The sequence below is a fragment of the Halyomorpha halys genome, unplaced genomic scaffold, assembly GCF_000696795.3.
Source record: "Halyomorpha halys isolate HHAL.00 unplaced genomic scaffold, Hhal_1.1 Scaffold706.1, whole genome shotgun sequence".
Classification (NCBI taxonomy): domain Eukaryota; kingdom Metazoa; phylum Arthropoda; class Insecta; order Hemiptera; family Pentatomidae; genus Halyomorpha; species Halyomorpha halys.
The window spans coordinates 427,622-433,621 of NW_027114044.1; positions in this window are offsets into that span (position 1 = coordinate 427,622).

The following is a 6,000-nucleotide window of genomic DNA, read 5'->3' on the forward strand; positions in this document are numbered from 1 at the left end:
TGAGTTACCATCCTGGGAGGAAAAAATTTCAAACAATAAATTTTTATTTTTCTGTTACCATAAAAATTCGTGTCTAAGGATTTCTCGAGATATAAATGGCGAATATGGACTTTGTTCCTGCCGAATGTACAACAGTTTAACAAAATATAACAAAGCCTAGTCCATATATTCGAAATCGGGAGAGACCGGATCTGCTCGGCTGTGTCCAATTTTCCAATTTCTACGATGCTGTCTCTATTTATTCATCTTCTACTTTAGTAAATATTAAAATTTATCCATATTTGTTACTATTAACATTTCAAAATAGTTAAATATTTCAAATAAACATAATTAAAGGAACTTTGGAGACAGATTTTCAGAAAATTCTGTACTTAACTACTTTGATGAGGATAGGACTTAGCTAATATTTACAATGGAAAAAATGTAATGATATCAGTTGATTTTATCAAAAAGGTAACTCCTATTAATAGCCATAGCTATGTAATTTCAGTTTAGTAGGAGTTTTCGTTGCTGAGCTGGGTCACCCTTGGTTTACGACCTAGGAAAAACAATTTTCCTCTAATTACCTTAAGTAATTAATCACTCCACTCATAGTTAATAGTTATACATTTTTATCACTAATGAAAATGTGAGGTGGGTAAGTTTTTCAAATAAACAAAATTAAGGAACAGTATGAGGATTTTTTTTTTTAAAAAATCAACATTTAAGCCCTATCAAACAATTTGAATGAGGATAAAATCTGCCTGATATTTTAGACTGCTTAATTTTACATTGATATACTGAGTTTCATAAAAATCATTTGAACCTTTATTGATAAAATCGATTCTATAAAGTGGAATTTACTGTTTGTCGATTTTATCGAATCGGTTACCATGATGCCTTCAGTTAATTTCCCAGCTTTAGTTATATAATTTCAGTTTTTTTTTTTAATTTTCGTTTTTGAGTTAGGCTGGTCACACTCACAGACATACACAACTTAGCGCTTTTTTTTTATTAGGGCTCAGGGAACCTCTCTACGTATATTTATTTCCGTTGAAATTCGAATTCGAAATATTGCAGAATCGGAATACTCTCTCTTACTTTTTCATCTAATATTTCATATATAGGTAAATAAAAGTAAAAACGACACATTGCAATAGGAAGCCTAAAGAAATTAACGTCGTTACTGCGAAAGGAGAAAAATAAAATTTAAAAAAACATAGAGACAAAAGTAGAGTGGGAAAAAATAATTAGCGATCCAAATTGGGGATAGGGTCCCTGATTGCTTGGTTCAGAACGTTGTGGTTCGATTCCTACCAGGGCGAAGTAATATTTTTTAACTGATGAAATGAATCTTGTCATTTCCAATCTGGCGCTGCATAGTTCCTCACATTAGCTCTAAAAAATAAATAAAATAAAAAAAAAAAAATAATTATATCATTAAGAAAGAAAGTAAGAGGTTTTAATAGTTGAGGCTAATCATCGTCTTGACTAATAGTTCACAAACATATTATTACTATGAAAGAAGATTTCAAAGAAGAAAAAAACTCCAACTCGCCAACATACCGAGGCTTTTAAAGGCAGAACACCGGGTGAATTGATCGTACTGATTGTCACATAATACTGACAGGTGTCGTAATAGATATTTCTCCTCTACACTTACCCACATAGCTCACGGAGGACTATTTCTTAGATGTGCTTAAATGGACTAGGCACTCCCCTCTACTCCCAATAAGGTGAGTGCGGCAGTTTCTAGATCTTCACTAAAAGGCCGACTCTGAGTAAAGACACTGTCGGTGAGTTTATAGCCTGCATAGACCGCACATAGCCGGATTTAAAGTTGATGAACTTAAGGTTCCTATGCTTTCTGCCGGTCCCTCCTCATTGCGTCAGTCCGATAGTTTTCTCCAAGAAAATTATCTTTATAAAATATGTGGACGCGTTCGAGAAATATTTGTAGTCTGACTTTCAACGGTGATACTTGGGGTCCCCTGAGTTTAAATAACCAAGTCTTATAAAATAGTCCATTCGTGTGTCAATGAACAGTCTAGCTCATACACAAAAAGTCATTTGAGCTATAAAATAAAATGTAGTAAAATCACATGAAACTAATTCATACATGCCAGGCATGGTTACAGTAACTTTTTTGTTAAAATCAACTTGCTAGACATGCCAGTTTATATAATATATTTAACATTCTTTTTGTATTTTTCCGAAATGGCTCTAAAAATTTTGCTTAAAATTAACTAAGTTCAATCCTCATTTCAATAGTCGGATAGGGATCGAATGACGTTATTTCATAAATTTACACTCTAAAAAGTTTTTTTTTTTATCTGGGATAATGAGCTATATCTCATTGTTAGCAATAATAAAGAAATGGATAAATATGATCTATGAAAGAGGCGATAATCAACTTAAGATGAAAACGGTTTTCACCCGACTGGCTACCAAGATAGACTAGTAAATCTGCGACATCCGAGATTGACCGATCTCTCACGATCCTGTTCTATTGTACAAGGCTTTGTTATATTTTGTTATACTGTTGTAGTCAAGGTAGGACCAAAGCTTATAACCCTTCTTCATACATTGAGAAACCATTTAATAATAATTTCCTCAGCAACATGAAAATAAAAATTTTCTATCAATATTTTACCTTTACTGTTGTTTAAATAAATAATTAACAAGCACGAACAGTTCCTTCTTATCTCTGTCAAGAATACTGAACTCCCGAAAAATTTCTAAAAATCTGAAGATAAGGATGTACAATGTCATGATCAAGCCAGCTCTGGTTTATGGATGTGAGACCTGGGTTCTAACAAGTCTGGAAAGCAGATTCAAGAAATTTAAACGGTTAAAGTTCTCCGTTCAATTACAGGAGCGATCTCTGATCAGATTTATAAAATATGGTGGAGGATAACTAGCAGTGAACTGCTTGTGGTGACTGGCCAGTCAATATCTCATGATATGAAGGTAAGGAGATTAAGATGGACGGGACATGTGGTGCGAAACAAACCATCAGGACGCCTTTACATTACAATGAATGTCAGTATAGTAGGTAAGAACTACGTGGATAGATAGAATCAACAAAAATGCAAAAAAGCAGTATGCAGCAGACAGGCAGGCGTGGGGAAGGCTGGTTCGGGCGGCCAAAGATATACAAGTTCTGTAGATCCAACCGAAAAAAATAATATTAAAAAATTATCCATCTCTCATTGTTAGCAGTCATAAACAATAGATGGACATAAAGATAAAATAATTTGATAGTAAACTAAAGGTGAAAATATATGTTCGTTTTTTCATGGTTGTTGGACAATGATCAGATTTTACATTGACGTACTTATTCAATGGATATCGCTAATAACGACTAAATAGTGAAGAATATTTCCGGACCCGCGATTTTCAGAGCGTTACTAATTTTTTATTATTAACCATATTGCAATCACGTTTGAAACGACTGATTGTCAAAAAAGACAATTTATTAGTGTTCGATAATTTTATTTTATTAACAATATTTGAATTTAAAAAAATTTTGTTTCACTTAGTGTATTAGTAATAAAGAAGATGACCAATGACCGAATATGCTCGGTCTCTTTGGATTTAATTATAAACCATGTCCAGTTTGCATGAAAAATATACAGTAAGGGGAAGTACTTTTATTTTGAATAGTAAAGAAGTATCTGTTTTTTTTCGCCGGTCCCCAAGGGGTTCCATTGCTCAGTGAGACATCCAGATTAAAATAAAAAACTCGGTGTCTGAAAAGAAGATGACAACGGGACCTTCTAATTTAAATTAATGCTTGAAATACCACCAATGGGTGGTTCCTACCCAGGTTTTTCAAATGCAAATGAAAGATGCAACATATTTACTTATTGTATTTATTATTTGTACAGCTGTAAATCACATTAAATAAATAAATTTAAAAAAAACTTATTTGTTCCCTTAACTTTTTTACTCATAAAATTATTTCTTTTAACTTATTTATTCATTCAAATATTTCATTTAACTAATTTTTTGTATTTTTTTAAATCTACATATTAGTTTGTTCTTTTTAATTTATTCATTTATTTGTTTTTCTGTAAACTTATCTACTTTTGTAACTATTACGTCTTTGGTTTGATTTTACATTGCTAACAGATCAAACGTTGGTAGCGGATCACTGGAGAGGGTCTGAGAGAGTGCCAAATGGAATAAAATTGTTAAATAGAAAAAAAAATTAAAATATCTGTATTTAGTTTGTAGACGAGTATTGATTTTAAAAGGAAAAGGTAGGAACAAAAAATTTGTTTGTTATATCATGTAAATATATGTCCGATCATGAATTGATTGGTATGCTGTGTATTAGAGCAACTCAATGTATTTGAGCAGCATGGCTGTATAAAGTATTTCTCTCTCTAGTATTTATGAAAGTAAATGTTTCCAAACTTATATTTAGCTATATTTTACAGCTGACATCCCAACCCATCCTAACACTATCATCACCACGTATGCCGATGACACATGTCTATTTCCAGTAAATAATGATCCATCCATAGTATCCCAACCTTCCAATCCCACATCACATCTCTTTCAGAACGGTGTAAAACTGGAAGATTAAAATAAATCTCATTAAATCACTTTTACACTTCGTCGTAAATCTATGACTCCCAGACCTACTGGAAGTCTTTAATAATGTAATATTCCAGTCAAACATATTCGCTATCTAGGACTAAATATGGAAAAACAACTAACTTGGAATCCCCAAACAAAATTGAAAAGGCAGGAAACTGCTCATAGATTCCGACTAATACAACACTTACTTGATAAACGGTCTAAACTTTCAACTAATTACTAAACACTCATTTATATGACTATAATAAGGCCTAGCTGGACTTACGGAGTTGAGCTTTGGGGCTCCATTAAAGTATCGAATTCCTCTAGTATCCAGTCCTTACAATCCAAAATCCTTATTGCTCCTTACCTTGTTATAAATCATGAAAAATTTGTCATCATCAAAAACTCAATATTTCATATGTTGTCAGAACCAGATTCTAATCTTTCTATAATAATCCATTCCATTCCAAAACTACCTAACCACCCAAATCTACTTGTTTCTATCCTGGCTTCCCCTCCATTACCTGATAATCCTCCTAGGCGTCTGAAAATAGATGGAGATATTTCTAGAGGAAAAGATTAATTAAAATTAATCTTAACTAATTACTAATTATTTTTACATTCATTACATTTTGAAGTTTACATTTATACCATACCTATGAAAGGAACAACAAAAAAAGCAAATGAAAACAATAATATCAGAAAAATCAGAAAAATAAAAATAAAGAAAAGCAAATAAAAAAATAAAATAAAAATATGATATGCATAAATAAAAATATAACCAATATAGTAAAAACTGATTAAAGAATAACAAAATAATTTGTACATAACATAAAGAAATAAATTCAAGTAAAAAAAACAAAAAAAATGCACAGTTACACCTTCTAATATATAATAGAAATTAAAAAGTTCCCATTGTCAACAATCATTATGAAAATCGAGGCCGATATTTCCATGAAACTGAACCGTAGGTTTTAACACCTGAATTGGATAACTGCAACTAGAAGAAAGGTAAACATCGACATTATTTGCCACCTAAACGAAATAAATGCAATTCGTTTCATGGGATATTAAACGTAGGCTAGACAGTATAAATTGGGCTATAAATTCATTTATTTGTTATTATTTTATTCATTTGTTGACTTAACACAATTACTCAAGGTTTTTCACTTACGTGTCTAATTAAAAATATGCCGTCAATAAATATCAATGCTCATCAAAGTGCTAAACTCTAGAACAATTAAAAAAAATATTAATCTACTTATCAGATGAACATCCCTCTTGATTGATTCATTAATCATTTAACATTAAGAATTTCAATTTTAATAAGGGTTATTCATTAAGAAATGTTATTAGAGTTCTATCAATGGGTAGATTCTCCACACCCCTGTATGATGTCATTGTATAATTAACATAAAATTTAATTGGTGT